General features: G+C 39.7%; 1 protein-coding gene across 2 annotated transcripts in view; it reads right to left on the bottom strand.

Annotated features, from left to right (window-relative positions):
- LOC145991161 (uncharacterized) overlaps positions 1-23,779 on the bottom strand; it is a 275,164-nt gene that overhangs the window by 165,467 nt on the left and 85,918 nt on the right. Inside the window, exon 3 of one of the 2 annotated variants that reach the window (XM_083126990.1) lies at positions 20,890-20,922. The gene's annotated coding sequence lies outside the window, so the exon portion shown is untranslated. Of the gene's footprint in view, positions 1-20,889; positions 20,924-23,779 lie in introns of both variants that reach the window. The other variant, XM_083126989.1, reaches the window with a different exon arrangement.

The following is a 23,779-nucleotide window of genomic DNA, read 5'->3' as shown; positions in this document are numbered from 1 at the left end:
CCAGAGTACAAGAAGACATACGAATGTGTTCGGGTGATCAGCCATCTTGATTGCCATGCAATAAGCCTGTCTACCTTTATTGTTCTTCCAAACCTTTTCCCACTGGAAATGATGTTAATTTTTATATTCCTTTCAAAAGTTGCTTATTAACCACGAGAGTGCCCGAAGACTTACACCCATTCTATCTTTATCTGGTTTCCTACAGCCAAAGAATCATACACACAATTAGTTACCTTCGGCGCCATATTGAATATCAGACACTGTTGAGATGTGGTAAAAATGTTCCTATATATTTTAACTTCTCTACCTCTCCCACGCACATACGCATATAAAATTTGTCCAAATCAAATTTTTGAAATCATCATACGAAATTCTCCAGATTAAAACAAAAACTATGATTCCACTATTAAACAGTTCGTCTACGAAAATTTTACAAACATGCTTTTCTTCAGGCCGCAATCTTGAATATCTGGTCATCTTGAATCAGGAAATTAATAACTTTTCTTCACAGCTCGTTGACTGCAGTATCATCAAGTTCCATGTATCCAGTTAAAAAATAAAGATGGAAGTCCAGATTTATTTAGTTCTCAATATTCTTACACACCAATCACCACAAAATGGAGCCAATTACTATAAGTTTGCTTTGGCGGAATGTGAAAAGTGCATCAATTGAAACGCATTTTGGTCGCTCACGAAATTCGAGATGAGGCAAAGGCTTCTTCAATCGAGATCGAAAACGAGACGAGACTCTCTCCTCAGAAAGGTTACGAGACATGAGACGCACTCTACCACCGAGGCGGCCATCCCTGTGTTAAAAAGAAATCACATTCGTACAAGTTAATCTGTGTTTCGTGACATAGGCTTGTGTGGCATGTTCCATTTCATATCCCTCATGGAATAAAATATCTTAAACGCATGTAAAACCAAATTTAGAAAGAAAAAAAAACTGGAACGTACAAAATGGCGCACGAATATGTTCGTGTAAGCATCCACCATATCCCGTGAGGGTCAGTGGGGAACAAAAAAAGAAGTCCCGGAAGAAAAAACGTATGAGTAATCTTATACACGCATGCAACCGCGATTACTGCCAATCTGGCCCATAAATGCAGCAGAAAATTGCTGTGGGAAAACAGTAGAGTCCGAGCACATGAATACATCCATAAGTGCATTGACCAGTGAAATTGCCTACGCGGGTGTAGGTAACCACATGTTAATTTGCATAATCATTATCCCATCTCCCATACCTCCCAGGAACGAAATACAAGTCAAAAATGTATGCTCTCTGCTCACGTTAGTTCCATTAAAGGGAACTGTAACCCTCTCTTCTTTTTTGCATGGACTATGTTATATTCTTGATGCAATTATTGAAATTGGATTTAAAATAACCACATATTATAATGCATAACCTTGGAAAGATTTGATGAAACAGCACATTCTTTACCTGCTTAAAGACTTAAAAGAAGGTTAAGGTGTTCAATTCGATTATAAAATGTTAGATTTTGCATTTTATCAGTTCACAGACAACTAAATTCAGATAGGAAACTGTTTCATATTAGTTATTGAGTTTGCAGAAAAACATCACAAATGTCATGAGAGAGTTTGGAATGTTGCTAACCTACCTGTACAGTAAGATGCACAAGTACTGCTCGCGCAAATTGTCCATGACTATTATTTTTTCTTCAATACTGCATTTTTTTCAGGATTGAATTTTTTCGTATGCTGGTGCAGAAGTTGTCAGCAGCATGTTTGGCGTTTTGTTTCATTTATTTAAGATATAAAAGAAACGCACATTTCAAATTCATAAACATTTTACATGTAAAAAGTGCGCAAACTAACAAGTAAGTGTAATTTCAATTAAAATATTGGAACATTTCGCGTGGGGAACACTTTGGGAACCACTGGCGTAAAACAAATGGAATAAATATGAGATGGACAATTTGATTAGCAATACTTGTGTGTGGCACTCCTCGAAGTCACGTGGGAGCTATACATTGGAACTAAACAAGATTGTGATCTTCTAGACAACAGGATCTAGCAATGGTGCCATGTAGAGGCGGAAAAGGACGAGACGGCATCTCCAAGGAAAAGAAGAAAATCAAGATCTTCTAAAATAATTGTAAAAGTGTGCTTCATAGTGGGCTGTCCATAAAAAATCACTACCTGAGAAGGTTCATAGCAGCCCTATCGATCTTTCATCGTTCTCTGATAAGAGAGAAAGGATAAACTATTTTTCTCAAATGTAGGCTGGTCAATAATAATAAAACTAACACTCTAGTAGCTGAGTGAGTGTGTGTGTGTGTGTGGGGGGGGGGGGGGTGTACTACACACACAATCATACACAGCTATGCCTTGCACTTAAGATGGGTTTATACAGATGTTTTCTAGCCCTTCTGTGCATAAAGTAGACTCAAAAACAATAATTCAATTTAATACAGGTGTGTCCGTCGAGGATATTCGACAGAACAAAATGAGATGATATCACAACGTGAAGGTCCTGAATTTTCTGGAGAATATTAGTATTATAATTCTTACATTTTATGTATTAAATTAATTGCTTGCGTAGAATTAACCTTGGAAAGCTTTAATTAGAATAAAAAGGGGAATTCCAGAACAATCTTCAACCTACTTTACAAGAAAATTCCCATACTGGGCAGAGAGCTGAAAATGGCTGCCGGCGGTACAGCAGGCATTTCCGTTGCTCATTGAATCGCTGCCTCAGGGACACAATAGAATTCCTGAACTACACGGAAAGTTTCGGCCAAGGAATTCACATCATTTGCAAGATTCATTCCAGCTCATTTTCCTCCAGGATTTTATTTTCCTCGAACGAAACAAAAGAAAATCGAACATGAACCTCACGCCAACAACGAAATAAAGATTCGAAATTTGAGAAATACGACAGGGTTTCGCAGAAAGGAATTGCGAGTAAATTGAAGGAAAGGAACTTTGGGCTCAAAAACAGCAACAATGAGTGAATATCCAAGAATAACTAACAAATTCACTCTCGTTTACAATACGTATTGGTATACTCGGCCACATCGATATGGCAGGATCTAGCATATATGAGTATAGAAGAATGCATCAAGTCGAAAATAATTTCGGCGAAACAATTATGGGCACTGTACATCACTTAGAACGAATTATCGCCTTTGCAAATTAAGTCAATGATCATCGGCTGCTATCATGATTCTATCATGAGAGAATTAAAAATATATATAAGAGGTGCATTCAATGGATTGACTATTTGATTTGCTTTGTTTTACTTCGCTTTCTGCCACATTTTGCCTAATCGCGAAGATGAGGATGAATGGCTATAAGATGAAAATGGTAAACGGACAATCACAAACACACAGGTACAGCACACAAGTCCCGCAGTGGATTATAATGGCTGTGAGTCCAGACGCCAGAGACTCGTTAGTCTGCAAGATGCAGTCCAGGGCGTATTACGTGAAAGAGGTTGACATTGGGGTGTCTTCAGAAAGAGTCACCCCTTACTTACTTACACTCCTGGTGTATTATATTATCCATTGGAAACATTAGTGTTGCCCTCTATGAGACGGCTGGAAAGCTCAGTGAACTTCCGGAATTAATTCAATCAAGATTCACGAAGCTAAAGTCGAAATCACGATAAAAGAAAAAGTACACAAGTACACTGGATAGATGAAACATGAAACTCGAGATCTGTCGTGATTAAAACTTGATGCTTTACTGATGGCATGCTAAACGAAAGTCATGTTAAATAGTTCGTTCCAGAAATGCCCTCGTATTTTTTCTGTCCAGAAAAGATTTTTTTTTTCTTTTTGTTGCACGACATCAATACTTCACGATATTCTAAATCTCACGGTTCTTGCCTCTTCCGAACAACGCAATCTCCTGGGTGAAGAAACTTGACACAAACAATTCAAGTTTCTTCACGATATGACAGAACCAGAAGTCGTGTGTTCAGAAAGTTCGTTTCATGCTCTGATCACCGATGGCGCTGTGGTGTTCAAATAGCAAACTGTTGAGTGAGCATTTTTGTCAGGTTCAGGTTGAGAATAATAGATTGTTAAAATTTGGACTGTATATTATTTTATGAAGAAATAAAGTGGTGTATGTATATGGAAGGAGAATAATGGATGTTGTCGTCAACACTCGAACATAGTATTCTTTGACAAAAGTAAGAAAAGTGACAGGGAGTATGTTTCAATTAATTCGTGAATAACGTTTCAGTGTTGTTTGATGAAATATCACTGTACCCCCCTCATTCAAATTCATTGACCTCCTTCTGACTTTTTATCAACATCCAAACCTAATATTGTATTGAAAGTATGTGGCATATAACTAATAAAAACTAAATTTTCCAATTTGTCCACATAACAGTTTATTCTTAAACTTTGATTGCAACTTTTAGTAAACCAACTAATGAATGGAGAACGTTAAATAATTGTATTTTAAAAATCAAGTGTGGCGTTATTGCGGGCTTTTGCAACTTGTTTTATCACCATGCGAAGTCACATGTAAGAAGTAATTGTTTGACGTCAGGTTCATTACCAAATAATGTATCAAAAGTTTAAAGCTATCAATGTTAGGTAAAATCTGATGGAGATTCTGAAAAATTGTGTCAGTTCACGCATTTTATCCGTAGTATGTCTACGTCTGTCTTGTATAGTTTAGGAATGGCAAGTAGGTAAAAATGTACAAACATTCTACTACAATAAAATGGGGCAAAAGCGTGTTAACTGTTGTTTATTTACATACTGTACTATTCACTAGGTCGTGAGTTAATGGCATTTTAATAATGTTAACACTGTTCGCGAAGCACTGGCATGACATCACTCACATCAAAAATACTAAATATACATGCAGCAGATTAACAACTTATGAGAAGATGTCAACAAATCAAATAGAATTCTGGATCTAATGTTAGTGTCACAAGCCAAAAGAAGCAATGCTAAAAAGAAGAATACGGCGCATTTCGTTCTTGTGGGAAAGCATTGAATTGAATCAGATCCATCACATGCTTTAAGGCAATTAATTTATCGACTTGCGCCAGTTATATGCTGTGTAAGTTCCCAGTACTGAACTGTCATGTAATATGTGTGTGACGTGTCGCATTACATCAATACTGCGATTGCGATAAACCGTATAGATTTATACGAGACTTTGAAATCAAGATTTTCGCACGGCTTCTTGTATGTCGCTAGCCAATATACTACCTTGATTACATTTATACGTACATCTGGCAACATGGGACTCGGTTGCCATGGTGACGGTGCTGCCATCTATTATCAAAACATTACCACAAAATTGCCTTCAGTGCAGCCTTAAACTCTCAACTGGCTGATCAATTGGTTGGTTGATTGAGTGATTTGGCGTTTTAAGTCCACTTTATGCACAGTAAGGCTAACCGGGACTGGACCTACAATTTAAAGTGGGATCCGAACCACCATGTGCCCCCACCGAGTATCGAACCCGGATTCCTTCATTACAAAGCGACGAAGCTACCAATGCGCCATCGGGGAGGCCGGCTGATCAATTGGATACCAAACTTGGAACTGACAACTATAAAACTTGTTCTATGTCGCTTCTGTACTGGATTTTATATTTCTATTTTAGTTATTTTACGTCGCTTTTCTACCTCTTATATTAATGGCGACAATGAGGACCAATGATGAACCGATGATCTGACCAGAGTTCGAACCCGGGACCTCTGGTTTCATATCACGTTACGCTAACCACTCAGACATAAAATCGGAACTTTGCAATATACGAACCAGAAATTTTGGATGATTTATAATTTTTGCATAAATTAAGGTTTTTCGAAAAACAAGCCATACTCAACATTAAAAAATTTCTCTTAGTTTTTTTTTATTCTTAGCCGTTTGAACTCAACCGACTGTCACAGGTTCGAGTCTTGGCATTGGCACGATTGTTTCCCTGCGAGTGACCTTTCATCATTATCGTCGTGATTAGCATAAAGATGGAGAGGAATTATAGAATAACCAAATTAAACAACACGTAACTGCTTTGGGCTTGAATGAATCTTGTTAAAAGATATTTATTCTGTCTAAAATCTGATTTATATTACTTGTACAACATTCAGCCAGAAACATTAACATTTTACCCCTTGATTGCAAGATTAATGGCTATCCGAAAGTAGAACAGTCAGATCAGATCTCTTACATACAGAAACCTGGTGGCTATCTCTGCCTTGTATCGTTACGTAAGATACAATAGTATACTTGCAACAATCGCATTTCAATTCATTTCCTCAACTCCCCCGCTGCCCAGCGCATTGTTGGGAATTTTCGGATGCCTTTATGGCATTCTGAACCCAGGCGGGCAGATCAAATATCCATTCCGGAAGATTAAATCCAGCGGCTGGCTAGCCAGCCTCAAGGCCCCCTTCCTCTAACATTCCCCTCCCCCTGCCTCGCCGAAAAACCAACACTGCACTCTCCAGCGTGTTATTAACTTTACATAATTTTGTAACCCGGCCCAGACGCAAGAGACCTCTCGTGGGAATACCCAGAACTAAACCTTGCTTCTCCTTTCAGCGCGCGAAAGTGCGAGTGTCAGAAGGGGAAGGGGGCGGAGTGGACCAAAAAGTTCAGAATTCTCTGCAAGGTTCCATGACAGTGGAAACTGGAGCTAGGAAGGCGCTAATCACATCTTCCCGGGGCTGATCTTTTCCGGCTTTGCAACGCGAAACCACTGCGCGAGTTTAACCGTGGAACATTACGTCGCCCTCCCGCTCTCCTCGTCTCTCCCCCCCCCTACACCCTTTGCGACCCGCAGGTCAACTGCCAGCATTCATTAGTAATTACTGCAATGGAACAAACGTTGGTTGGATATATCCGTGACACAAGCTGTCGCCTCTCGCGCGAGAATTTTTGTGCGCTGGAATCGATACATTTCGTAAATAAACTCGGTTGGTTTTATTCACGAAGAACATTCAGTAGATTTGTCCAACAGAACAATAATCAAGTCTCTTCTTTGCTGCATCTATACTCGGGAACAGTAAATCAGACGGCTGGCAGCAATTGCGGTGTTGCCACTTCGGTACAACTTTTCGCAACTCACTCTGCGACATTTTGATTTTGTATTCCAACCTTGCAATATATTGTTTGATTTCTTGTTTAAGTCCACTTTATGCACATAAAGGCTAAACAGTTTAAATTGGGATCCGAACTACTGTGCCAAGTGCCTCCACCGGGTATCGAACCCGGGAACCTTTGATTACAAGGCGACGACGTTACCACTGCGCCATCGGGGAGACATCTTGCAACATACTTGATCCAAAATGGCAGCAATATTTATTTGCCCCTAAGGATCACAATGGTCCATTTTCCTTTCGAGTGAAGGTTGACACTTGGGGCTAGGCTAACGTTGCCAAACCGTGTGCAGGAACCAGTATGCTTCGGACTTCGACGACCGGCAATAAACATGGGACACCCTAGATCCTGAAATAGTCGCTTCCTTGCAAGGCGTTGTGTGTGTTGCCTAACTCGAGGGCGGTAGAAGTTGAAATTCAAAATTTCCTATCAAAATTCACTTATCGCCGTAGACCTAGGCAACACACATAACCTTGGAGGGAAGCGAGTTTGCATTGCAACTCAAGAAGTGAGTCCATAAATTCCATTAAGGGGGAGAGGGACAATTTCCCCTATGTCTTTCTCGCTGCGGCAGCTGCCGATCACTGTTGCAAATTTCGCTCTTTTGGAGCCAGATGTGGCTCTTTCGTGCACTCGTTTGGCTGTGAACTGCGGCACCCGCCCCCTGCCCCACTATGATGCCACCACTGGCTCCGGCCAACAAAGACAAACTTTTGCCATGAGTATACATTTTGCACGTGACGTGATATTGTCATATTGGCTGCGTCACCCCCCCCCCCTCCTTCTTACCTCCCCAGCTATTTTTATATAGCGCCGTGGCTGAGGTGAAGATGACAATGTTGTTATCCGGGAATCCTTTATTTTCGATTTCATATGAGCATCAGTGGATTTTTGAGATGGGTGATGCCGCCAAATCTAGGCGGTGAAAAATAAGAATAAATTGCCATCACTTTAAAGCTAACGGATAGCAGCGCCCCCACCCCTCTGACATATAAAATTACCCTACTCACTTTATGCAGCCTTCGTTGATCTAGCTCCTTGAAAGTCATATTTAGCTCTATTAATGGTGAAATTTAGCTCTTTTATGCACATCAGGTTTGGAAACACTGCTAGGATGGCCGTAGAAGGCAAGGAGAATTGCATTAGGCTTATGGAACCATTATTGGAATTCGTTCTCTCGGGAATATCAAACATTCAATGACGTAGAAAAGTACATGGACGGAAAAAGGACACGTTGAACTACGTATGTCATAGTAGTAGGAAAAGTCGAAACTCCCATTTGATTAGCCGTAACTTGAAGTTGAAGTTGATTTCCCATAAGGAAGACATGGGATTCTGTAAATACTAATTAATCAAATTTTTCAAACATCGTGTCTAGCTTACTAATCAACTTGAAAAACAGTTTCCACTTCCAACATGGAGAGAAATTCATACTCTCTTGCATACTAAACCCTTTTTTAAATAGCAGTGCCCAATCTGACGATATTGAAATAAATGCACAACTGGTGGGTAATTGTCTTCGCCTTAATATACGATCCAATGCTCTTTGCTTTGTGTTTTTTGGAGTACTCAGTTTAGCGTGAATTATTGTGTTTGCTGCATTTTCCACACGTCATTTCATCAACCAATGATCCTTCACTCTTTTTAATTGATTTACCCGTATGCATCCACCTTGCACCTACAAACAGTTTTTTTCGCGCAGGATGGTGGCTTCTACCTTACTCGCAAAAGTGGCTCCGCGCAGTGGCGACACTCGCAACTTCGGCACTAAATTTCCGGCAACAAACCAACAGGTTAAGAAAACAATTCGGGGATACATGTTTGAAAAACCACGCGGGAGAAAAATAGATTACAGTCTCTGCGCATGAAATTACTGCATTCCACTTCGTGCTTTTTTCTCTCTCCCGTGAAATATCGCTGTGTATCAGAAGGTTCTGTATCAGCCTGTGTTCTAAACAACCAAAGGATTCAGTGTTGCCATCTAACTACTGCTCAAAACCGCCATTTGTTTGCCAGTTCCACACCGTATAGCTACATTGCTAGGGGAAAATGAGCCAAAACGGCATACTTAATATACGTAGGAAGAGAGAGAGAGAGTAGGAGGAAGAAAGGGCACAGAGATACAAGGAAAGATAGAGATAGAGAAACATAATCCTAGCAGCCATTGTCACATCCCGCTCTCCAGAAATTCTTGAAGGAGATTCAGTAGAAATAACAATGAACAAATAATTATTATTAGAAAGGATTTTAAGGTGCTAAATTATGGTCGGGAAGGGAGGGGGGAGGTTTTGATAATGCTTTCAAAAAGGTGCAAAAAAAAAGTGCTGATAAAATGCCTTATTCAATGCTCTCTTTTTCTGCCCCTTCTGTATAAAATGCGCGCGGACCGCAGAGAGAACTGTGGTTGTGCCGAATAGGTTTTGTTGAAGTTTGTGTTTTCTCTCGCGGGTTTTGCTACATTATCTTGGGAACTATTGGGGCTGCAATGATTATATTACACCATTTTAAAGCTCTCGTTCTGTTCTACAAAATGAGAGCATAGACTTTTATGTAGCTGCTCAAGAAGAGTGAAAATCATTAATTGTTCTGTCCAATTTTTTAATAAATCATGAAAGAAAGGACAGGAAAAAGGTGCTGAAGCATCAAAGCGGGGATGAAAAGGGGATAAATGTGCTAATCTCACGAATAAATAAATAAAGGTGTAATAAAGTGTGTTCATTTTACTAAATTTCATGTCCTAAAATACATATCTCAAACGATCGGAAGGAGAACAGCCATATTTTTGGAAAGGTGCTGTACCTTAAAATCCACTCCCTAATTATTATGAATAGCAATAATAATTTTGCCGGTGGTGGGGATCGAATCTACGACAGACCTCCTATTTTACTCATGGCACACTCCCCCCCCCCCCGGGCTAGCCTTGAAGTGCCGTGAGCAGGCGGGAAGCTCGTACATCACGGAATTCTAGTTTGCCACCACAACTGTAAGTGATTTCCTCATGCGTGTTTTATATACGCGCATATAGCCCGCACCTTCTAACGCAAATTTGGACGAAAAATGGACTGCGGCTTATACTCGAGACAATTAAAAGTAATACTTAATTTAAGGCAATTTATCCTAAACGAACACTGTATAATTTGTAAAAACTGGCGATATAACCCATGTCTTCGTTTCAATACTACCACACTTACTGTTCGTCAATTACTTGAACACAATGCACCTTTTACAATTGAAATATTGAGGTGTAAATCGCTCGTACTCGACCCCATGTTTCAATGAACAGTGAGTAGTGAATTCAAATGATGAAGAGAAGGAAATGACACTTCTGTTTCCGAGTTCGTCCTTGAGCGCAGTTCCAAGAAAAAACTTTTCTTTTTGGAATGGTACTGTCTTGTAAAAGTACGACGTACACACGTGCGCCGCCTATACACGCATAAATAAGATAGGTGTTTTGAAGTCTCTGCAAGCGACAACACTCGCTGTTAGGACAGGATTGAGCACGATAAACTACAAGGTCCTTATGGCTAAACTTCAGTTGTAAACACTTGATACTTACTTAGTTCGAATCTCATGCAAACAAGCACCTAAGTCTTACTCACTCATGCCACCGTTATTGTTAATTTATTTTTACTTTGAGACGGAACATGTTAAAATAACGAACGAATGGGCCAAAAAGGTCAGTATTTTAGTGGAAAGAAACCAGAGTTGTCAACACTTTTCCAATGGCGAGGGTGCCATATGCAGTAATTCATTCTGAATGCAGAGACGGAAGCTCCGTGGTTCCGGGAGACTGGATCTCAAGGCTTTTCCTTACCCCTTCCCCTCTCCGGACGAAATTGCATATTGTTCTCCCTCACGCTGCCCCCCAACCCCCACCGACACACGCCTCCTCAACGGTTTGGAATGTGAATCGAGGTAACGGAGAGCATTTAGTCTTGGTATGCCTTCCGCAACGAAAGAAAACAACAGAATGCGGGCTAAACTTACAGAGACCTTGCACCGTTTTCCAAGCATTCGCAAGGTCACATTAAGGGGTAGATAGAGGTTATAATGCAACCAGACGTCTCCCTTGACTTTAGATAAATGTCCTTTTTGGTTAATTATGTAAGAAGACTAAGAAGACAAGCTCTTGCTTCCCAACTCAAATAAACTAATAAAGGAAATAACAGATATCTGTTAAAACTGGTGCTTCAGTTGCCCATAGAGGACACAATAATGGAAAAAATTTCTAATGAAGTGGCAACTGATATTCTCGTAGAAAGGTGCTTAATAATGCCAGTCAAATTGTCCATCACGATGTTAATTCACTTGTCTAACGGAATGCGAGAGGTTCAAGAACGAAAATAAAACACTAACTAAGTAGTTTATAACGTCTGCACCAGTATCAGTACAATTCCAACCCTTGAAAACAGCAGGAAGTAAGAGAAAACTCTATGAGCGATGGACAATATACCTGACAATACTTGTGGATTCCACTGTACAAGATCACACTAATCAAGATGGAAAAGCATACAGCTGGGCCCGTAGACTGTTCACTTGTGTTGTGCATGTGTTCGGGAATTTTCATGTGACACACGTCGAAGTTTCTCGCAAAGTTGCAAAAAAAAAACAACTTTATTTCATAAACGAAAAGATAATAAAGTTTGCTTCTAGTTTTAGCCCACTTTGTCAGATACTCTTCTCGGGACTGGACTTAAGAGTTTGATTTTCGATCTGAACCACTGCTTCCATTCCACCGAAATACCTTGATTACAAAACCACAAGGGTTAGCTTAGCTACTACAATATCAGGCACGTCATTCATTGCGTTCAACGAATTTGAGAGTTAGATAAGTTATGTTAGCATGAAATGTTAATTGGGCATTATTCATTTCCTTTCTTTTTACTCATATCCACTCTAACACTACGTTTCGAGAGATTACCACCCGGTGGAGGCACATAGTGATTCGGATCCCACTTTAAACTGTAGGTCCACTCCCGATTAACCTTACTGTGCATAAAGTCGACTTAAAACACCAATCAACCAAATCGAGATATTACCTTTTCTCTCGTCTTCAGGTGAACAATTTCTTTTTTCCGGTGGTGAGAAACGAACCTACGACAGATGTGATTTTACTAAAAATCCAGTGCACTACCCAACAACTCCACAACACACACGTGTATAAGTAAAAAAGAAATCACTAGACAATGAATAATGTCCAATTAACAGCATATGCTAACAGAACCATCGTCACTAACATTCCAAAAACATTTCTGCTCATAACAACATTCTACTGACAGTTAACTTTATATGTAACATCTAATAAAATGGCACATGATGTTTTCTTTATCACAACGTTACTCAATCAGAGAGTTCTGTATTCTTACGGTGAATAAAATAAATCACTAAATCTGTTTGAGAGAAGACGAATTCAATGAAGTAAGAATGTTTGGTGAATAACTGAGGAAGTAGGTAGACCTCGAACAAGGCACATTTCCAAGAACTTGAGTAGGCCGAATTCCTTCGATCGTACCCCCATGAGTCCACAGTACACCTGAGAGAGCCATTAAAGAATCATCCAGACTTCAACGTCCGTCTTCCAAGGAACTCTAGAACTCCTGTGAACTGTGAATTCGTTCTACACCACTCTGTCTTCGTGAAATATGCAGGTGATGCGATAAAGGCCCCAGAAGGAGGATAAGGTCACATCGTCCATGATCAATCTTAATTATTATCGCTAAACCACGAGCTTGCTTTAGTGAGTCAGTGAAAATTTAATAGTTGCAAATGTTGCCAAGGCTAGCGGGGATGTTCGGCCACCAGATGGTGTGATTCATAAACTCCATGGAATTAGCTTCTTTTTTGTTTCTCGTCAGATCGCCCTATGTAGTTACGTTGATTCATCAATCATAACAGTGACCAGCGTCAGATGGCAAAGCGGTGTTGAGTTTAAATTGCAATCTTCTTACCAACCGCAATTTCCTGGAAATAGTACTCTCCGTGAAAGTAATTTTGCAAACTTAACATGCTCTTTAGATCCTAATGTTTCGTTACATTGACCAAAATTTTACGATGAATACCTTTAAGCAAGGTCAAGGATGTCAACTACAGATTTCTTACAGTTTTCAAATTGCTCATTTTGTCTGTCGAAAAAATACTTTGAGCCATAACCTTATCAATTAATTGAAGCATTAAATATTTACATTCGTACAAATTGTTCGTTAGCCTCACGCAGTTCGTAACATTTATATTTCCAAGTTTCCTACTTGGGGACAAGACAAGTAGCATATTCTGTGCAATGGGTATTGGTAAAATTTGATGTCACTTGGGTCATCCCTAGCTACGAATACAAGAAATACAAAGATTGTTACTGTCAAATATGTTATGCCCTTTGTGGTGGCGTCGTGAACATAACGTGCTGTAAAGGCAAAAGTCCTGGGTTTAATCCTGACACATGGATGAATCATCGTGTCCATTCTGTCGCGTATTTGATCACCACACCATCTAATAACGATATTAAGTTAGACATAAATAAACAAAATTGGAAACAAAAAAAATTCATCAGTGCAAATCAAAGATTGTTTCGAATGTTCACATTGTGTTCACTCCTTTAATCCTGAGATATTATTATTATTATTATTATTTATTATTATTAAAGTAGGGTTACAATTAAGCTTACATTTTTTTTACATTGATTCCGAACAACAAAAACAGCTTTTTGCTGTTTAATGAGTCAAGTGATATTCAGATGCAAAGGTAGATATAATTTATATTATATTTGCCTGTATCTATTTGACAGGTCTTACGATACACAATATTTCTAGTTTCTGTAGTTTGAGATAGCAACACATAGATAAGCGAAAACGACTGTCTCTTCTTGAGGTCTGCCCTACTCAATTGTGATTTGTGACAGTAAAGGAAATGTTGGATTTCAAAGTATCTTTGACCTTATACTGAACAGTGAACTTGCATCTCTATATAATCGAGTGCTTAAGCAGTGGGAAGCCTGAAACTGCTTGGATGAACTCGAAATTATCATCAAGCACCGTCCACGTGCCTCACGTGACGTCACCTATATTCGTTGATTATTTTTCATGGTCCAACCTGTATATATTTCACTTGGCGTGTGACAGATTTCACGACAAAAATCCTTCAAATGCTTTGTAACGACTACAACAAATGGTTGCATTTTCCGTAACTGGAGTACTTGAGTATTCAGTGACATGCATAATCAAAATTAGTAGTCCTTGATAAAGAGAAGTGGAAATGAGCATGTACTGCACGAACTGAAATGCACCATAAATCCATCACTGAAAAATGTAAATTTCTCTTGTTAAGAAGCAAAGAGAAATATGGAACAAATAAATGTCCCGACGTCACATTCCAGAGCAGGAAATTTTAGTAATTAAAGGTCAAAGTCCGTCCTGTAAATATGGTGCTTCCCACTTGCGTAGCTTTGCCCAAGTGTTCAAAAAATCATTTATTCTAACCCTAGGTGGAATACTACAGGTGAGCTAATAGGTTGGTCACTTTTCATTTTCGGGAATCTTCGTCTGTGAAAATTATATTTCATACCTCATTTAAATCTTATGTAATACTCTTTTAAAACGTTATTGAACACTCCCCCCCCCACGAAACGACGCAAAATTCGCGAAAACCAAGGATAAATAATATATAAATCCGTGCTAATTAATCGAATATTATAATATACTAGCTGATTACCCGGCGTTTCAAGGGTATTTATTTATCCTAATCTTGTATTAGACAGGAAAATTATGAATTTTAACTGTAGTGTAACTCACCCCCAAGGCCGATAGGTGATGAACTTGGAGTTGAACCGCATTGGGAGTGTCACGAAAACTATGGATTCCATTCGCAACATAGCCTGAATGTTAGACAACCCGAGAAACACTATCGTTGTGCGGATTGCATAGAGTCACGGATGTCTGTTTGTGCGGAATGTTTTGGATTATTTTTACATGTCACCCCTTCCCACCCCACCCCTAGGGGTGTCTTACACCAAAAATATTATTTCCAGATTGCAAGTGATACGTGTACCAAGTTTGGTTGAAATTGCTCCAGGCGTTCGAGAGTTATGCCGGAACAAACAAACATACACACATACATCCATTTTTATATAGAGAGAGATTTATGGAAACTTTAGTTCCTTTAGCTTCAATTCAAATCAAGAACCGATCAAATTGATGGTTTATCAGACATTGGCATATACGGTGCTCGAAATGGAAATTCCTAGCCGGGGGGGGGGGGGGTGCTGCTTGGTCCAGTTTGCGAATAAGTGAGGGAGATGCTTCTATTGATTAACATGGAGATAATTCCAGTACGTGGGGGAATACTGTGAAAATTATCTTAGCTGGAGGCTAACCTTGGGAACTACTTATTTCTATCTGCCATTATTGTCCTCGAAGGTGTGCGAGTCTGAGCGAGTGGCAGTATCATTTGTGTTGTGGGTGCTATGCAACAATTCTATACATCGGCTGCTCTCTATCAACGTTGCCAAGTGTTGTTACCTTCAAGACACATATCGGAATTCCAGGTTCAGTCAGCTTGCCACCAGGCTAGAGCGGCCTACTAGCAACAGGGTGTTTTAGCAACCCTCGCGGACTAGAGAGGAAACATTGCGCTTACAGTTGGTTTGGCAACACGGTGTGCATCCAACTCCGAGTTTGTTTCGTACTCGAGCAGCGTTCGGCACTCTGGGACACACAAGTAAACGATGGCAGAAAAACACTAGTGTTGCCCACGGGACGAGACGGGACAGGCTTTTAAAAATTCGAGACGGGACGAGATTGACCATGTGTCATGAGACAAACGAATGTTTTCGAGACGAGACAGCATTTCCACGAGACGAGACAGGCCAAAGTCTCGTCTCGTGGGCAACACTAAAAAACACGATGAAACAGATCTCTGATTCGTCGATTTTCAGCCACCAGTTCAGAAGGTGCCCGGAATATTGGTCTCGATTCAGTGTGCAAACTTTGCTGATCCGGTGGACGCTACTGTAAGTATTATTTCACCTTGGATGCTGCCAATTATCTCATTTCATTCTAAACCGCAACAATCAAAATAATTTCAAACTCGTAAGAAATGACAAACGCCTCGAAACACTCAAGAGACGCCCGTGGCAGGAAACTGAATTACAAAGACAGCAAATTGAGCACGGATCTGTCTCTCTTTTGTTTCATGTTATCTCCTCGAGGTCACATGGTCATCGAGGGTTCAAACATCAGTGAAGGTTCGCTAACTGGTCCAGTCGTGTGATAACTCGCACACATATTGCAAAGCAGCCGTTAAAGCGAGTAACAAGCTCTTTTGTAGATGGCGTTCTCCTCCCTCGGGCTTCTGCCAAGCCTTTGCCCTTGTGCACATAACGCAGAAAAGGTTTTTGGCTTGTCTATCACGAGCTTCAGCCACGTAGAATGATCGACGACCTGCAGGGAAATGGTGTTCACATCGAAATCGAGCGATCGCAAAATCCATTAACATCAAAGAATGACTAACGTCCTGTAAAAATAGAGAGGAGTAAAGCGCGGGGAGGAACAACGATGGAAGTTTCCAGATCCAACGTCCACTATGTCTGCGTTTATGGTCAAATCACGCGAAGGATCGAGGGAAAAGTGTACATATCATATATTTACAACTTGCAAAGCACTTCGGATCGTAAAAAAGACAAACGATAGTAGTAGGGTTTTTTTCTTCTTTTTTTCACGCAACATTTTTCACAGCAGAAACTTCGATCTTACAAAATTGTCCATAACGCCATCTTTATGTCCGTATTGATAGCAGTGGACCGATGGGTAGTCAAGACCTGTTCGTCCCTGTAACCCAGAAATCAGTGACCATGAGTTTGAAGCTGGAATGAGGAACGAAGGTATTTCTTTTATAGGGGCGTCATTTTAAAGATGGTATCCCTATTTCGTACAACAGTGGGTTTACTTCTAAGTTAGGTTTTGAATGGAATAGTTACTACATATTTGCAGAAATACTATAATTTACCGGAAACTTATGTGTGGTAAGTTAATATTATAGACATAATTATTCATATCATTATAGGATTCTAAACGTTGCATGCTAACCTCGCAATCTATAATCCTAGGTTTACCTAAAAAAAAAAAAAATTGCCTACCATTTCTCGAATTATTATCGGTATCACATAAGACCATACGGGGACACTGAAGGTGCGTTTATAAAGCTTTTCATGACATTCGGTACATTCTATACTACAAAAAAATAGCCCTGGAACGGGACTTCAGAAATTATTCTTAATTTCAGCTGGGTACCACTCTCATTTCTTGGAACCGTAGTAATCCGAACTACTGAAACAAGTAGGACTTCGGTTTTTTCCTGCTTTACTCAGTTATCTCGAAGTATCATCGATAACTTTGCCGCAATCGATTTATCGATATTCCTTTGCCTATTTAACGAATGGAACTTTAAAAATCATAATAATGTGTAGCATAAACTACTTTCAGTAATGTATCCTCAGATCACAGCTTTAACGAAACACCCAAAACCTAAGTATGCTCATAGGCGTGCGCACGAGGGGCAAGGGGGCAGTTGCCCCCCCTAATAACGGACGTTCGCAAATTTTTTTTCCGCGAAGGGATAAACAAGGTATTTTTTCCATGGGACATATTACCCCAATAATAGTGTTGCCCCCTCAAAAAACACCTTTTCAATTTGAAGTTATTGCATAATAATTAATGTAAATTACCATGACTGAAATCGAATTATACGTGCAAAATATATACTTTTAGGTTGACATTCGTTTTCGAAGGGGGAGATGTGGCCATCCTTGACCCCCCCCCCTTTCCAGACTTTCCATGCCCCTATATTATTAACTATACTTTCACTTACAAATTTAGTGTAGAGGGATCTTATTGCTGTTATTAAACGATATTATACTCTTAAAGAAAATGAAGTATTTTCAAGCCGATGAAAGTTCGCAGTAACTACGGGAGAAGGGGGTTCAGTGGTACAGGCACAAGGGGGCAGGGGGGCATTGCCTTTTCCCAACCTTGGACGGAAATCAATTCTAGGGGGGCAAACATTGAAGTAAAAGAATGCAAGACTAGCAGAATCTAAGAGTAGCAGGAGAAAAGAATACTGAAGATGGAATTAGTTTTCACGTCTTTCTTGCATTATTTTTTCCAGACGGCCAGAAGCACCTGCGGGGGGCACAGAGGGCCAATTGCCCCCTCGACTTCAAATTTTATACAAATAAAAATTCATTTCGTAAAATTTTGTTGCTCGCTTCGCTCGCATTGTCTGCTTTACTTACAGTCTTGTCAAGTTCAGAGCAGTAGAAGCTAGGGGGCTCCGAGAGTTGTCCCTCTAAGCCGAACGATCTGAATGAGAAAAATTGTACACGAGAAGCCATGGCATCCCATGATTTTTTTTGCGCGCTATTAAATCAATACTGTTTTCAATTTTCTTGCTCGCTTCGGTTGCAATTCCTTTTTTTCTGTAATGCATTGTGAATTACCAGAGGGACAAGTAAGTACAACTAAGTACAGTTGCTGCTATAACAGTTTAGTTTGGAGGAAAAGGAGGGCGCACATTTCAAAGACAATTTATATCATTTTTACATTTGGTTTGTTATGGGGCGGATGAATTGATTAAGTAATGTATTTAAATAATATGTTTATATATACACACACCCCCATAAATGCATTGAAAACTAAAAGAGTGACATAAAATGAGGTTTTTCTTTCCCGACTGAACTTTCATCAAGGCTTTTGCCCCCTCCCCCCCCCAATCAGCGGGTCTGCGCACGCCTATGATGTTGGCCTTCCTCACACAGATAGAGCCTTGAGTGAGATAAATGGATCTCATGATCACGCGTCGATAGGACGAACGTTTTAAGAGAGAAAGAAGTGATAGATAATGACAGAAAAGAAGGGGGTAGAAAGAAGCAAGAAACAGGCAGAAAGGAAGGGGAAAGGAAGAGAAATAAATAAGCAAAAAGATAGAGAAAAAGGGAGAGAACAAAGGCCAGATATGCACAGAAAGAAATAGAGAGAAGGAATAAAATAAGTGAAGGAGAGGGAGTAGAATAAGTAAATAAAATATGACACACACAGAAGAGAGATAAAGATAGATAAAGACACAAGACAGAGTTAAAAAGAAAGTTACTATTTAAAAACAAGATAAGGGGAAAACACGCAGAGAGAAATAGGAAGACAAGACAACAGCGAGAGAAAACAGAAAAGAGAAATTACAAAATAAAGGGTCGAATTGAGTTATTAAGTCCACTTTATGTACAGAAAGGCTAATCGGGACTAGACGTACAGTTTAAAGTGGAATCTGAACCACTATGTGCCTCCACCGGGTATCAAACCCGGGAACCCTTGATTATGCAACGTTACCAGTACGCCATCAGAGGAAGTAAGGACGGAGAAAGTGAATATTTCTTTATTCTGAATGGTTTGATCAAATAAGTTGCGAAGGCAAGGGGCAATAGTACACGATTTTCCATTAGTATAAGTTTAAATGATACTTGATTGCACTGCTGTGTGAGTGTTTAGTGTAGTAAAGAATATACTTTCGCTTGTTGTATTGTATTGATTTGTTGTTTTAAGTCCACTTTATGCACAGTAAGGCTAATCGGGACTGGACCTACAGTTTAAAGTGGGATCCGAACCACTTGTGCCTCCACCGGGTATCGAACCCGCGACCCCTTGAATACAAGGCGACAACGCTAACTTTCGCTTGTTGTACCCCCCTTAAATCCATAGTGAGGTCATTTCAACGACAAATTATCACTGCTTGCCTTTAATTGACTGACCGTTATGCACCTGCCTCGCATCTAAAACATGGTGGCTACTCTAGGACTTTGATAAAATTCAAGTATAATTCCCGGTATTCAAGGCTAACTTTCCAAAAATTCAAGGGTACGAGCAGATGTATTCTGTATTTCAGCCTTAGGTATTATCGCCCTCACCGCTCACAACCACACACACACACAAATATATTAACAATATAAAGGGTCTGTGCGATTCCAATTGATCCAAAAATTCTAATTCAATTCAATTAAACGGTACATATATTTAAAAATTTTAATTTAAAGTGTGGAGTTTACATTTGCCATTGCACATCGAAATACATCTACAAACACAAGTCACAAATGTTATGGGATATACTAATCTACGAATATTTGTTAATTGTATAAGAATTTCAAACTCCAATTTACCTAATCAACTTTAATGTGTCTTATCTTGCAATAATCTTCCATCTCTCAGGTATATTGTTCTGCAAAGGACACTAACAAAGTAAACTAACTGAGAGAATTATTTTATTTTCCACGCAGATTTCTTTTATTTTCCTTCGTCGATAAAGAAAACTAAACTGTGAACAACTTGCCTCAGAGCATTAATAAATATGTATAAATTCAATGGGATTTGGATTAATAAAAGTTGCAATCTCACGTCTACGGAGAAAAATTCAAGTAGAATTCACGCATAATTCCCGGAATTCAAGGAATTCCCGGTGAGTAGCAACCCTGTATAAGATTATCATGACACGGGATGGTGGCCCACGAAGTGTTCGCTTGAGAAGATCTTCATCCGAGGCAAAGACTACTCTAAAAGTGACGCCACTCATTGGTTCCATGTGAAGAAAAGTCTAATACTCTAGCATCCTCCAACACGAACATTAATTCCTGAAGTAAAATATGTCGTCCACCTATCAATATACAAGGCTTATGTATACCTCCACCATTCTCGAAATATACATCTAAACAGTTATAAAATTCGAAATATCCTGTTTGTATGTTGAAGAATAAAGTAAAACTTACCTCAGTCCTTCCTGGCTATCTTTTCGCTCCTCCCTGAAAGAGAAAAAAAAATACATTTTACTCTAGTCACTAAACACATAGCATAAAAACCAAAACTTTATTACAACCAAGGTTATTCATTAAGCATGACAACATAGTTGAAGCGTTGAAGCACTTAACCTAGACCTTGAATTTGTTGAATCCCTAACCAATCAAATTTCGACTTGCCAGTTTCTGATTGGTGCCTGTGGAAGTTATCGCACAGTAAACATAGTTCCAAACAACACAACAAAGACAAAGCAAAATCACATCTCTTATTATTATATCGCACTTTTGTAATGGTTCTGCACGTAAAATGAAGGCCTTGCACACGATTTAATTCGTCAACTTGTGTTGTTCCACGTTTACGCTTCAAGAGATGATTTAGGTCGTTGTCATGGAAACTGCCTCACGGTGATGTTTCTGTAATTAACTTCCTTGGGGCTTTCTTAATTCTGCATCAGGCAGACGCTCCTGTGCCTCATTCTTTCATTCTAACTTGGGCCAGAGTGTCTGACTTAAAAATGAACGGGTAGGAGCCGCCACCGTCGCCCTGGAAAATCGACTCTCAAAGCTGGAGCCTTGAATATACAAACATCTGCCTTTCCAGCCATTGTTAGCTATTTAAACATTCATTATTTGATGTACAATGCATCAGTTGAGAGTGTGTACTTTCCAATGTGATGAAAGACTAAACTGTCTCGAGTCTCTTGGCTCAAGTCAACTTTATGCGAAGTTTTGCGTAATTATTTGGGTAAAGGATGCACACGCATCTGCAAGATATATCCTTCATTGGTTGCTTCCAAACGCGAGCAGACGACCCTGGTTACTTGCCGCCAGTCGCCATGAAATAATTAGTCAAGACTTCGCATTCAATTGGCTTCAACAAAAGACAGTCGATTTCAGGTTGCTAGGCGCTCTATCTACTGTTCAATGTTTTGTGTGCCTTACAGAATTACAGATTTTTATACTACACTGTACAATACAGTCATATGTCGGTGGGAGGCACTCGCGCAAAGCAACACTCATGCACAAACCAGCACTCTACTCCTGACCCTTCCTCGGAGTGATAGTGAGTCGACAAAATAACGCGATCAATCACCGACGTAGCTTTTCTCCACGTAGATTTTTTCTAAAATGCTCAAATAAAAAAAGAGCAGAATCACAAGTAGTCATACGTACAGTGAGTATTACCAAGCAAATTGTCCATCAGCAAGTTAACTCTCTTTATTTTACGCAATGAGAGCTTCAAACAAAACGCCAAATAGGATGCTGCCAACCTCTGCATCAGCATAAATAAAAATGCATTTCTTAAAAACTAACAGGATAGAAGAGAGAAATTAATGAAAGTAATCATGGACAATTTGCTGAGCAATACTTGTGGATCCCACTGTACGAAGCCAATGTGAGTGAAATATTGTTCATTTATCTATTTATTTATTTATTGAGATTCTAGAGCATATAAATTAAGATTCATGTTTTAGTAATGCAAGTTTATAAATTCAAAATAAATATTTCTCATTAACATCATGTGAATTTAGGAAAGGAGGGGGGTTATATAAGTGGGATGCTAAGGCTGTCAACAGCTTGTACACAGTTTTGTATCTATTGAAGCTCTCACTCCCTATAACAGAGAATAGAATAAACATGGTTGTGGATAATTTTGTATGGTAATACTTATGCATCTCACGCTTTCTGAACTCGAGTCATTGCCATATATTCAGATTTTACAAAAGGATATTTCACTTACCATCTGAAAGGTAACACGGAAGTTGCTAGCGCCACCAAACGGGCGGTTTGAACAAGTCAGTCGGAAACTCGTAATAATTGTGCATTATTCCTATTCATATGAATTTTAATGTTGCTTGCCTTACAACATAAGTGATAGGATAAGTGAGGAATTACATTTATGTTGTTTTTTTTAATAATTTTCCTATCGCACCTCCAAAGTGAGATCATTTCGCCAACCTATGATCACTAGCTGCGTTTCATCGACTCACCTGCATGCACCTGTTACACTTATCAATCCCACACAAGCAACATTTCCCTTTTTCACCTTTTCTAGGTCACGTTATTGAAACGTTGCAGAATACCAGCGCCTGCTATCAGAAAGTGATCGCTTGTTCTGCACATCACGTGATCTCTGTCAAGGAAGGAAAGAAAAACAATTTAGGAGGGCAAAGGGAAGGAAAAGGACGATAAAGGAGAGACGAGGCAGAATAAATTAGCGATGGGACGGATCACGCCTTCAAAACGTGGGAAAAGCGACACACGCGAAGAGAAGGGGAAATTCCATCCTAAACGATGCACGCTCTTTTCCTTATCGGGGCACAATTGGTAAAACTACCTAGGAATGCTAAGATAGTCCCCGTGGCCTATCTTCGGGCAGGGAGGCTTCCGGTGGCCGTGAAGTGTTTCATTTACATATCGCGTGGCTTGTACGGTGTAACCTTGAAGATTTACTTGAGAATATGTTCGTACATGTTTTTTTTCAGGATTAGGCCAAATTTATTTCACACTGGTCGAGGTATCGAGACGGAACAAGTCTCGTCCCGTCGAGACCAAGACTTAAATATCGAGACGAATGGTTTAGCAGAGTTCAGTGTTGTCTAGGATGGACGAAATAATTTCAGGTCTGCTTTCCTTCAGTAGTCTCTCCCCTTCCTTTCTCTTCTCACTTCGTTTTCCTTATTGTTCTGTCTGTTTCTCTATTTGGTTCTTCCCCTCTATCATTCTCTTTATTTTCTCTCCTGTACCCAGATCCCCGATGGCGTAGTGATAACGTCGTCGCCTTATCAAGGGGTCCCGGGTTCGATACCCAGTGGAGGCACATAGTGGTTCAGATCCAACTCTAAACTGTAGGTCCACTCCC

The sequence above is a fragment of the Lepisma saccharinum genome, chromosome 8, assembly GCF_977018435.1.
Source record: "Lepisma saccharinum chromosome 8, izLepSacc3.1, whole genome shotgun sequence".
Taxonomy (NCBI): Eukaryota; Metazoa; Arthropoda; class Insecta; order Zygentoma; family Lepismatidae; genus Lepisma; species Lepisma saccharinum.
Note: the sequence above shows the minus strand (reverse complement) of the source record. Positions and strands in the feature narration are given on the sequence as shown.